At 47.6% G+C, this 11378-nt stretch overlaps 5 non-coding genes across 5 annotated transcripts; all 5 read left to right on the top strand.

The window, feature by feature from the left end:
• Positions 1-1092: 1092 nt before the first annotated feature.
• On the top strand, positions 1093-1175 carry trnal-aag (transfer RNA leucine (anticodon AAG)). Its single transcript has one exon. It is a non-coding gene; the product is annotated as a tRNA-Leu (tRNA).
• A 675-nt stretch (positions 1176-1850) lies between these two features.
• trnag-ucc (transfer RNA glycine (anticodon UCC)) lies at positions 1851-1922 on the top strand. Its single transcript has one exon. It is a non-coding gene; the product is annotated as a tRNA-Gly (tRNA).
• Positions 1923-3081: 1159 nt separating this feature from the next.
• On the top strand, positions 3082-3164 carry trnal-aag (transfer RNA leucine (anticodon AAG)). The gene has a single exon. It is a non-coding gene; the product is annotated as a tRNA-Leu (tRNA).
• Positions 3165-5070: 1906 nt separating this feature from the next.
• On the top strand, positions 5071-5153 carry trnal-aag (transfer RNA leucine (anticodon AAG)). Its single transcript has one exon. It is a non-coding gene; the product is annotated as a tRNA-Leu (tRNA).
• Positions 5154-8283: 3130 nt separating this feature from the next.
• Positions 8284-8366, top strand: trnal-aag (transfer RNA leucine (anticodon AAG)). Its single transcript has one exon. It is a non-coding gene; the product is annotated as a tRNA-Leu (tRNA).
• Positions 8367-11378: the final 3012 nt, after the last annotated feature.

Below are 11378 nucleotides of genomic sequence, written 5' to 3'. Positions count from 1 at the left end.
GTTCGATTCCCGGCTTGGGTCACTGTCTGTGCGGAGTCTGCACGTTCTCCCCATCTCTGCGTGAATTTCACCCCGGGTGCTCCGGTTTCCTCCCACGGCATAAAGACGAGCTGGCTAGTGGAATTGGTCATGCGTAATTGCCCTTAGTGTCCAAAAAGGTAGGAAGGATTATTGGGTTCCGGGGTGAGGGTGATAGGATGGAATTGAGGTCTGAAGTGGATCGGTACAGACTCGATGGGCCGAATGGACTCCTTCTGCACTGTATGTTCCATGTCTATTTGTGCACCGAGCATAACAGTTTCTGCAGCTCGTCAGGGTGGCCGAGCGGTCGAAGGCGCGGGTTAAGGACGCAGTCTCCTCTGGAGGCGTGCGTTAGAATCCTACTTCTGACATTGCCTTTTTTCCACGAGGTTACATTTCTCCAAAAATTGTTGAACCCCAGGAAGATCTCATACCTCCCATTCAATGGGGAAGCGGTGGCCTCGGGACGCGAGATTCGTACTTAAATTCGTACAGCAAGACCCCACAGTCAGAAGCCCAGTTCATGACTGGATGATATGCTCAGTGACTCTGGTTGACGAATTAATACTGATACCAGGACTCCGGGTATATTTCCACTTCCATTGTTGTATAGAGTCTGGCTGGTTGGATTGTCGGACGTGAATCAGCTGGCTTCTTCCAGAAAGTTCTTCTGCCGCCTTTACAGCATGAACATCCTCGTGTTTGGCACTGGAGGCGTTATTCGGCTACTTGTCTGTGAAAGCAGCACCAGATGCAGCTGTGCAGAGAGATTCCAGTCGCCAGGATGCAACTGTCTCATTGGATCCTTCCCGCCACTCAGATCTTAGACTCTTCATACCTTCGTGGAAGGAACAGTTAGACGGCAGTACGGACTTTGTTGATTGGAGCAAACTGATCAATGCAGAAATGAGAGCTCCTGAACACACAGCGCGTTGGAGAACGATCGCACTCAGACGCAAGAGTCTGGCTGGCGTTCAAAAATAGTAAAACCACATCTAGTTTGAAATGAAATGAAGATGAAAATTAAATTTAAATCGATTTGCGCATGGAGCATATCTTTGGCCACAGTGCGTCAGGATGGCCGAGCGGTCGAAGGCGCTGCGTTAAGGTCGCAGTCTCCTCTGGAGGGGTGGGTTCGAATCCCACTTCTGACATTCCCTTTTCCTCCACGTGGTTACGTTTCTCCAGCAATATTTGCAACACCAGGACGATCCAATACCTCCCATTCAATGGGGAAGCGGTGGCCTCCTGGAATGAGATTCCTGCTGATATTCGCAGAGCAAGACCCCACAGGCAAAAGCCCAGTTCATCACTGGATAATCTGCTCATGACTCTATTTGAGGAATTAATAATGATCCCAGGATTCCTGGTAAATGTCTCGTCTCTTGTTGTAAATAGTCTGGCTGGTTGGATTGTCGAGGTGTCTCAGTCGACATCTCCCAGAAAACTCTTCTGCCGCCTTTACTGGATGAACGTCCTCCTGTTTGGACACTGAAGGGTTCTCTGGCTACTTGTTTGTGAAAGCAGCACCAGAAGCAGCTGTGGAGAGAGATTCCAGTCGCAAGGATGCAACTGTATAATTGGATCCTTCACGCCGCTCAGATCTTAGACTCTCAATATCTTCATGTGAGAAACAGGTCGGCGGGAGTTCGGTCTTTGTTGATTGCAGCAAACTGATCAATGCAACAATGCGAAGCTCCTTAACCCCCAGCGGCTTGGAGAAGGACGGCACTCAGATGCAGGACTCTGGCTGGTGTTCAAAAATAGGAAAACCACAACTGATGAGAAATGAAATGACAATGAAGATAGAATTTAAAGTTCTTCCGTGAGCGATGGTGGTATAATGGTGAGCATAGCTGCCTTCCAAGCAGTTGACCTGGGTTCGATGCCCGGCCATCGCAGAAAAAACTTATTTCGAAATTTTGGGCAGCAAGGTAGCACAGTTGTTTCACAGCTCCAGGGTTCCAGGTTCGATTCCCGGCTTGGGTCACTGTCTGTGCGGAGTCTGCACGTTCTCCCCATCTCTGCGTGAATTTCACCCCGGGTGCTCCGGTTTCCTCCCACGGCATAAAGACGAGCTGGCTAGTGGAATTGGTCATGCGTAATTGCCCTTAGTGTCCAAAAAGGTAGGAAGGATTATTGGGTTCCGGGGTGAGGGTGATAGGATGGAATTGAGGTCTGAAGTGGATCGGTACAGACTCGATGGGCCGAATGGACTCCTTCTGCACTGTATGTTCCATGTCTATTTGTGCACCGAGCATAACAGTTTCTGCAGCTCGTCAGGGTGGCCGAGCGGTCGAAGGCGCGGGTTAAGGACGCAGTCTCCTCTGGAGGCGTGCGTTAGAATCCTACTTCTGACATTGCCTTTTTTCCACGAGGTTACATTTCTCCAAAAATTGTTGAACCCCAGGAAGATCTCATACCTCCCATTCAATGGGGAAGCGGTGGCCTCGGGACGCGAGATTCGTACTTAAATTCGTACAGCAAGACCCCACAGTCAGAAGCCCAGTTCATGACTGGATGATATGCTCAGTGACTCTGGTTGACGAATTAATACTGATACCAGGACTCCGGGTATATTTCCACTTCCATTGTTGTATAGAGTCTGGCTGGTTGGATTGTCGGACGTGAATCAGCTGGCTTCTTCCAGAAAGTTCTTCTGCCGCCTTTACAGCATGAACATCCTCGTGTTTGGCACTGGAGGCGTTATTCGGCTACTTGTCTGTGAAAGCAGCACCAGATGCAGCTGTGCAGAGAGATTCCAGTCGCCAGGATGCAACTGTCTCATTGGATCCTTCCCGCCACTCAGATCTTAGACTCTTCATACCTTCGTGGAAGGAACAGTTAGACGGCAGTACGGACTTTGTTGATTGGAGCAAACTGATCAATGCAGAAATGAGAGCTCCTGAACACACAGCGCGTTGGAGAACGATCGCACTCAGACGCAAGAGTCTGGCTGGCGTTCAAAAATAGTAAAACCACATCTAGTTTGAAATGAAATGAAGATTAAAATTAAATTTAAATCGATTTGCGCATGGAGCATATCTTTGGCCACAGTGCGTCAGGATGGCCGAGCGGTCGAAGGCGCTGCGTTAAGGTCGCAGTCTCCTCTGGAGGGGTGGGTTCGAATCCCACTTCTGACATTCCCTTTTCCTCCACGTGGTTACGTTTCTCCAGCAATATTTGCAACACCAGGACGATCCAATACCTCCCATTCAATGGGGAAGCGGTGGCCTCCTGGAATGAGATTCCTGCTGATATTCGCAGAGCAAGACCCCACAGGCAAAAGCCCAGTTCATCACTGGATAATCTGCTCATGACTCTATTTGAGGAATTAATAATGATCCCAGGATTCCTGGTAAATGTCTCGTCTCTTGTTGTAAATAGTCTGGCTGGTTGGATTGTCGAGGTGTCTCAGTCGACATCTCCCAGAAAACTCTTCTGCCGCCTTTACTGGATGAACGTCCTCCTGTTTGGACACTGAAGGGTTCTCTGGCTACTTGTTTGTGAAAGCAGCACCAGAAGCAGCTGTGGAGAGAGATTCCAGTCGCAAGGATGCAACTGTATAATTGGATCCTTCACGCCGCTCAGATCTTAGACTCTCAATATCTTCATGTGAGAAACAGGTCGGCGGGAGTTCGGTCTTTGTTGATTGCAGCAAACTGATCAATGCAACAATGCGAAGCTCCTTAACCCCCAGCGGCTTGGAGAAGGACGGCACTCAGATGCAGGACTCTGGCTGGTGTTCAAAAATAGGAAAACCACAACTGATGAGAAATGAAATGACAATGAAGATAGAATTTAAAGTTCTTCCGTGAGCGATGGTGGTATAATGGTGAGCATAGCTGCCTTCCAAGCATTTCATCTAGGTTCGATGCCCGGCCATCGCAGAAAAAACTTATTTCGAAATTTTGGGCAGCAAGGTAGCACATTGTTTCACAGCTCCAGGGTTCCAGGTTCGATTCCCGGCTTGGGTCACTGTCTGTGCGGAGTCTGCACGTTCTCCCCATGTCTGCGTGAATTTCACCCCGGGTGCTCCGGTTTCCTCCCACGGCATAAAGACGAGCAGGCTAGGGGAATTGGTCATGCGTAATTGCCCTTAGTGTCCAAAAAGGTAGGAAGGATTATTGGGTTGAGGGGTGAGGGTGATAGGATGGAATTGAGGTCTTTAGGGGATCGGTGCAGACTCGATGAGCCGAATGGACTCCTTCTGCACTGTATGTTCTATGTCGACTTGTGCACCGAGCATAACAGTTTCTGCAGCTCGTCAGGGTGGCCGAGCGGTCGAAGGCGCGGGTTAAGGACGCAGTCTCCTCTGGAGGCGTGCGTTAGAATCCTACTTCTGACATTGCCTTTTTTTCCACGAGGTTTCATTTCTCCAAAAATTGTTGAACCCCAGGAAGATCTCATACCTCCCATTCAATGGGGAAGCGGTGGCCTCGGGATGCGAGATTCGTACTTAAATTCGTACAGCAAGACCCCACAGTCAGAAGCCCAGTTCATGACTGGATGATATGCTCAGTGACTCTGGTTGACGAATTAATACTGATCCCAGGACTCCGGGTAAATTTCCACTTCCATTGTTGTAAATAGTCTGGCTGGTTGGATTGTCGGACGTGAATCAGCTGGCTTCTTCCAGAAAGTTCTTCTGCCGCCTTTACAGCATGAACATCCTCGTGTTTGGCACTGGAGGCGTTATTCGGCTACTTGTCTGTGCAAGCAGCACCAGAAGCAGCTGTGCAGAGAGATTCCAGTCGCCAGGATGCAACTGTCTCATTGGATCCTTCCCGCCACTCAGATCTTAGACTCTTAATACCTTCGTGGAAGGAACAGTTAGACGGCAGTACGGACTTTGTTGATTGGAGCAAACTGATCAATGCAGAAATGAGAGCTCCTTAACACACAGCGCGTTGGAGAACAATCGCATTCAGACGCAAGAGTCTGGCTGGCGTTCAAAAATAGTAAAACCACATCTAGTTTGAAATGAAATGAAGATGAAAATTAAATTTAAATCGATTTGCGCATGGAGCATATCTTTGGCCGCAGTGCGTCAGGATGGCCGAGCGGTCGAAGGCGCTGCGTTAAGGTCGCAGTCTCCTCTGGAGGCGTGGGTTCGAATCCCACTTCTGACATTCCCTTTTCCTCCACGTGGTTACGTTTCTCCAGCAATATTTGCAACACCAGGACGATCCAATACCTCCCATTCAATGGGGAAGCGGTGGCCTCCTGGAATGAGATTCCTGCTGATATTCGCACAGCAAGACCCCACAGGCAAAAGCCCAGTTCATAACTGGATAATCTGCTCATGACTCTATTTGAGGAATTAATAATGATCCCAGGATTCCGGGTAAATGTCTCGTCTCTTGTTGTAAATAGTCTGGCTGGTTGGATTATTGAGGTGTCTCAGTCGACATCTCCCAGAAAACTCTACTGCAGCCTTTCCTGGATGAACGTCCTCCTGTTTGGACACTGAAGGGTTCTCTGGCTACTTGTTTGTGAAAGCAGCACCAGAAGCAGCTGTGGAGAGAGATTCCAGTCGCAAGGATGCAACTGGAGAATTGGATCCTTCACGCCGCTCAGATCTTAGACTCTCAATACCTTCGTGTGAGGAACAGGCCGGCGGGAGTTCGGTCTTTGTTGATTGCAGCAAACTGATCAATGCAACAATGCGAAGCTCCTTAACCCCCAGCGGCTTGGAGAAGGACGGCACTCAGATACAGGACTCTGGCTGGTGTTCAAAAATAGGAAAAGCACAACTGATTAGAAATGAAAAGTCAATGAAGATAGAATTTAAAGTTCTTCAGTGAGTGATGGTGGTATAGTGGTGAGCATAGCTGCCTTCCAAGCATTTCATCTAGGTTCGATGCCCGGCCATCGCAGAAAAAACTTATTTCGAAATTTTCGGCAGCAAGCTAGCGCTGTGGTTAGCACAGGTGTTTCACAGCTCCAGGGTTCCAGGTTCGATTCCCGGCTTGGGTCACTGTCTGTGCGGAGTCTGCACGTTCTCCCCATGTCTGCGTGAATTTCACCCCGGGTGCTCCGGATTCCTCCCACAGCATGAAGACGCGCTGGCTCGGGGAATTGGTCATGCGTAATTGCCCTTAGTGTCCAAAAAAGTAGGAAGGTTTATTGGGTTGCGGGGTGAGTGTGATAGGATGGAATTGACGTCTTAAGTGGGTCGGTGCAGACTCGATGGGCCGACTGGACTCCTTCTGCTCTGTATGTTCTCTGTCTATGTCTATTTGTGCACGTAGCATAACGTTGTCGCCAGCTCGTCAGGCTGGCCGAGCGGTCGAAGGCGCTGCGTTAAGATCGCATTGTCCTCTGGAAGGCGTGGGTTCGAATCCTACTTCGGACATTGCCTTTTTTTCCACGAGGTTACATTTCTCCAATAAATGTTCAACCCCAGGAAGATCTAATACCTCCCATTCAATGGGGAAGCGGTTGCCTCGGCACGTGAGATTCGCACTTAAATTCGCACAGCAAGACCCCACTGTCAGAAGCCCAGTTCATGACGGGATGATCTGCTCAGTGACTCTGGTTGACGAATTAATACTGACCTCAGGACTCCGGGTAAACTTCCACTTCCCTTGTTGTAAATAGTCTGGCTGGTTGGATTGTCGGACGTGAATCAGTTGGCTTCTTCCAGAAAGTTCTTCTGCCGCCTTTACAGCATGAGGGACCTCCTGTTTTGACACTGAAGGGTTCTTTGGCTACTTGTTTGTGAAAGCAGCACCAGAATCAGCTGTGGAGAGAGTTTCCAGTCGCAAGGATGCAACTGTATAATTGGATCCTTCACGCCGCTCAGATCTTAGACTCTCAATACCGTCGTGTGAGGAACAGGTCGGCGGGAGTTCGGTCTTTGTTGATTGCAGCAAACTGATCAATGCATCAATGCGAAGCTCCTTAGCCCCCAGCGGCTTGGAGAAGGACGGTACTCAGATTCAGGATTATGGCTGGTGTTCAAAAAATAGGAAAAGCACAACTGATTAGAAAGAAAATGCGAATGAAGATATAATTCAAAGCGGGTCTGTGAGCGATGGTGGTACAGTGGTGAGCACAGTTTCCTTCCAAGCAGTTGACCCGTGTTCGATTCTCGGCCATCGCAGAAGAAATTTATTTCGAAATTTTGGACAGCAAGGTAGCATCGTGGTTAGCACAGTTGCTTCACAGCACCAGGGTTCCAGTTTCGATTCCCGGCTTCGGTCACTGTCTGTGCGGAGTCTGCATGTTCTCCCTGTGTCTGCGTGAATTTCACCCCGGGTGCTCCGGTTTCCTCCTCCAGCCCATAGACGTGCAGGCTAGGTGAATTGGCCATGCAAAATTGCCCTTCGTGTCCACAAAGGTAGGAAAGATTATCCGGTTGCGGGATGAGGGTGATAGGGTGGAATTGAGGGCTTAGGTGGGTCGGTGCAGACTCGATGGGCCGAATGGCCTCCTACAGCACTGTATGTTCTATGTCTATGTCGATTTGTGCACGGAGCATAACATTTCACCCAGCTCGTCAGGATGGCCGAACTGTCTTGCTGGAGGCGAGGGTTCGAATGCCACCTCTGACATTAACTTTTCTTCCACGTGCTTACATTTCTCCAGCAAAATGTTCAGGCCCAGGAAGATCCAATACCTCCCATTCAAAGGGGAAGCGGTGGCCTCGGGACGTGAGATTCGTGCTTAAATTCGCACAGCAAGTTCCCACAGGCAGAAGCCAAGTTCATGACGGCATGATCTGCTCAGTAACTCTGGATCAGGAATTAATAATGATCCCAGGACTCCGCGTAAATTTCCACTTCCCTTGTTGTAAATAGTCTGGCATGTTGTATTGGCGGATGTGAATAAGTTGGCTTCTCCCAGAATGTTCTTCTGCCGCCTTTACAGCATGAACATCCTCGTGTTTGGACACTGGAGGGGCTATTAGGCTACTAGCCTGTGAAAGCAGCACCAGAAGCAGCTGTGCAGAGAGATTCCAGTCGCCAAGATGCAACTGTATAATTGGATCCATCACGCCGCTCAGATCTTAGACTCGTAATACCTTCGTGTGAGGAACAGGTAGGCGGCAGTACGGACTTTGTTGAAAAGAGCAAACTGATCAATGCAGAAATGAGAGCTCCTTAACACACAGCGTGTTGGAGAACGATCGCACTCAGATACAAGAGTCTGGCTGGCGTTCAAAAATAGTAAAACCACATCTAGTTTGAAATGAAATGAAGATGAAAATTGAATTTAAATCGATTCGCCGATGGAGCATATCTTTGGTTACAGCGCGTCAGGATGGCCTAGCGGTCGAAGGCACTGCGTTAAGGTTGCAGTCTCCTCTGGAGGGGTGGGTTCGAATCCTACTTCTGACATTAACGTTTCCTCCACGTGGTTACGTTTCTCCAGCAAAATGTGCAACCCCAGGAAGATTCAATGGGTCAGGGAATGAGATTCCTGCTTACATTCGCACAGCAAGACCTCACAGGGAGAAGCCCAGTTCATAACTGGATAATATAAGAACTAGGAGCAGGAGTAGGCCATCTGGCCCCTCGAGCCTGCTCCACCATTCAATGAGATCATGGCTGATCTTTTGTGGACTCAGCTCCACTTTCCGGCCCGAACACCATAACCCTTAATCCCTTTATTCTTCAAAAAACTATCTATCCTTATCTTAAAAACATTTAATGAAGGAGCCTCTACTGCTTCACTGGGCAAGGAATTCCATAGATTCACAACGCTTTGGGTGAAGACGTTCCTTCTAAACTCAGTCCTAAATCTACTTCCCCTTATTTTGAGGCTATGCCCCCTAGTTCTGTTTTCACCCGCCAGTGGAAACAACCTGCCCGCATCTATCCTTTCTATTCCCTTCATAATCTCATATGTTTCTATAAGATCCCCCCCCCCCCCCCTCATCCTTCTAAATTCCAATGAGTACAGTCCCAGTCTACTCAACCTCTCCTCGTAATCCAACCCCTTCAGCTCTGGGATTAACCTAGTGAATCTCCTCTGCACACCCTCCAGTGCCAGTACGTCCTTTCTCAAGCAAGGAGACCAAAACTGAACACAATACTCTAGGTGTGGCCTCACTAACACCTTATACAATTGCAGCAGAACGTCCCCAGTCTTAAACTCCATCCCTCTAGCAATGAAGGACAAAATTCCATTTGCCTTCTTAATCACCTGTTGCACCTGAAAACCAACTTTTTGAGACTCATGCACTAGAACACCCAGGTCTCTCTGCACAGCAGCATGTTTTAATATTTTATCATTTAAATAATAATCTCTTTTGCTGTTATTCCTACCAAAATGGATAACCTCACATTTGTCAACATTGTATTCCATCTGCCAGACCCTAGCCCATTCACTTAGCCTATCCAAATCCCTCTGCAGACTTCCAATATCCTCTGCACTTTTTGCTTTACCACTTATCTTAGTGTCGTATGCAAACTTGGACACATTGCCCTTGGTCCCCAACTCCAAATCATCGATGTAAATTGTGAACAGTTGTGGGCCCAACACTGATCACTGAGGGACACCACTAGCTACTGATTGCCAACCAGAGAAACACCCATTAATCCCCACTCTTTGCTTTCTATTAATTAACCAATCCTCTATCCATGCTACTACTTTCCCCTTAATGCCATGCATCTTTATCTGATGCAACAACCTTTTGTGTGGCACCTTGTCAAAGGCTTTCTGGAAATCCAGATATACCAGATATACCACATCCATTGGCTCCCCGTTATCTACCGCACTGTTAATGTCCTCAAAATATTCCACTAAATTAGTTAGGCGCGACCTGCCCTTTATGAACCCATGCTGCGTCTGTCCAGTGGGACAATTTCCATCCAGATGCCTCGCTATGTCTTCCTTGATGATAGATACCAGCATCTTCCCTACTACCGAAGTTAAGCTCACTGGCCTATAATTACCCGCTTTCTGCCTACCTCCTTTTTTAAACAGTGGTGTCACGTTTGCTAATTTCCAATCCGCCGGGACGGCCCCAGATAATTTTGGTAAATTATCACTAGTGCATTTGCAATTTCCCTAGCCATCCCTTTTAGCACTCTGGGATGCATTCCATCAGGTCCAGGAGACTTGTCTACCTTTAGCCCCATGAGCTTGCCCATCACTACCTCCTTGGTGATAACAATCCTCTCAAGGTCCTCACCTGTCATAGCCTCATTTCCATCAGTCACTGGCATGTTATTTGTGTCTTCCACTGTGAAGACCGACCCAAAAAACCTGTTCAGTTCCTCAGCCATTTCCTCATCTCCCATTACTAAATCTCCCTTCTCATCCTCTAAAGGACAAATATTTACCTTAGCCACTCTTTTTTGTTTTATGTATTTGTCGAAACCTTTACTATCTGTTTTTATATTCTGAGCAAGTTTACTCTCATAATCTATCTTACTCTTCTTTATAGCTTTTTTTAGTAGCTTTCAGTTGCCCCCTAAAGATTTCCCAGTCCTCTAGTCTCCCACTGATCTTTGCTACTTTGTATGTTTTATCCTTCAATTTTATACTCTCCCTTATTCCCTTAGATATCGACGGTCGATTTTCCCTCTTTTTACCGCCCTTCCTTTTTGTTGGTATCTACCTTTGCTGAGCACTGTGAAAAATCACTTGGAAGGTTCTCCACTGTTTCTCAACTGTTTCACAATAAAATATTTGCTCCCAGTCTATCTTAGCTAGTTCTTCTCTCATCCCATTGTAATCTCCTTTGTTTAAGCGCAAAACACTAGTGCTTGATTGTACCTTCTCACCCTCCATCTGTGTTTTAAATTCCATCATATTGTGATCGCTCCTTCCGAAAGGTTCCCTAACTATGAGATCCTGAATCAATCCTGTCTCATTACACAGGACCAGATCTAGGACCGCTTGTTCCCTCGTAGGTTCCACCGAGGAAACTATCGCGGATACATTCTATAAACTCCTCCTCAAGGCTGCCTTGACTGACTTGGTTAAACCAATCAACATGTAGATTAAAATCCCCCATGATAACTGCTGTACCATTTCTACATGCATCTGCTATTTCATTGTTTATTGCCTGCCCCACCATAATGTTACTATTTGGTGGCCTATAGATTACTCCTATCAGTGACTTTTTCGCCTTACTATTCCTGATTTCCACCCAAATGGATTCAACCTTATCCTCCATAGCACCGGTGTCACCCCTTACTGTTGCCCGGATGTCATCCTTAAATAACAGAGCTACACCACCTCCCTTACCATCCACTCTGTCCTTCCGAAAGGTTTGATACCCTCGGATATTTAACTCCCAGTCGTGACCATCCTTTAACCATGTTTCAGTAATGGCCACTAAATCATAGTCATTCACGACGATTTGCGCCATCAACTCATTTACCTTATTCTGAATAATA

The sequence above is a fragment of the Scyliorhinus torazame genome, chromosome 24 (assembly GCF_047496885.1).
Source record: "Scyliorhinus torazame isolate Kashiwa2021f chromosome 24, sScyTor2.1, whole genome shotgun sequence".
NCBI lineage: Eukaryota > Metazoa > Chordata > Chondrichthyes > Carcharhiniformes > Scyliorhinidae > Scyliorhinus > Scyliorhinus torazame.
The sequence above is the reverse complement of the archived record's forward strand: the minus strand, read 5'-3'. Positions and strand labels throughout refer to the sequence as shown.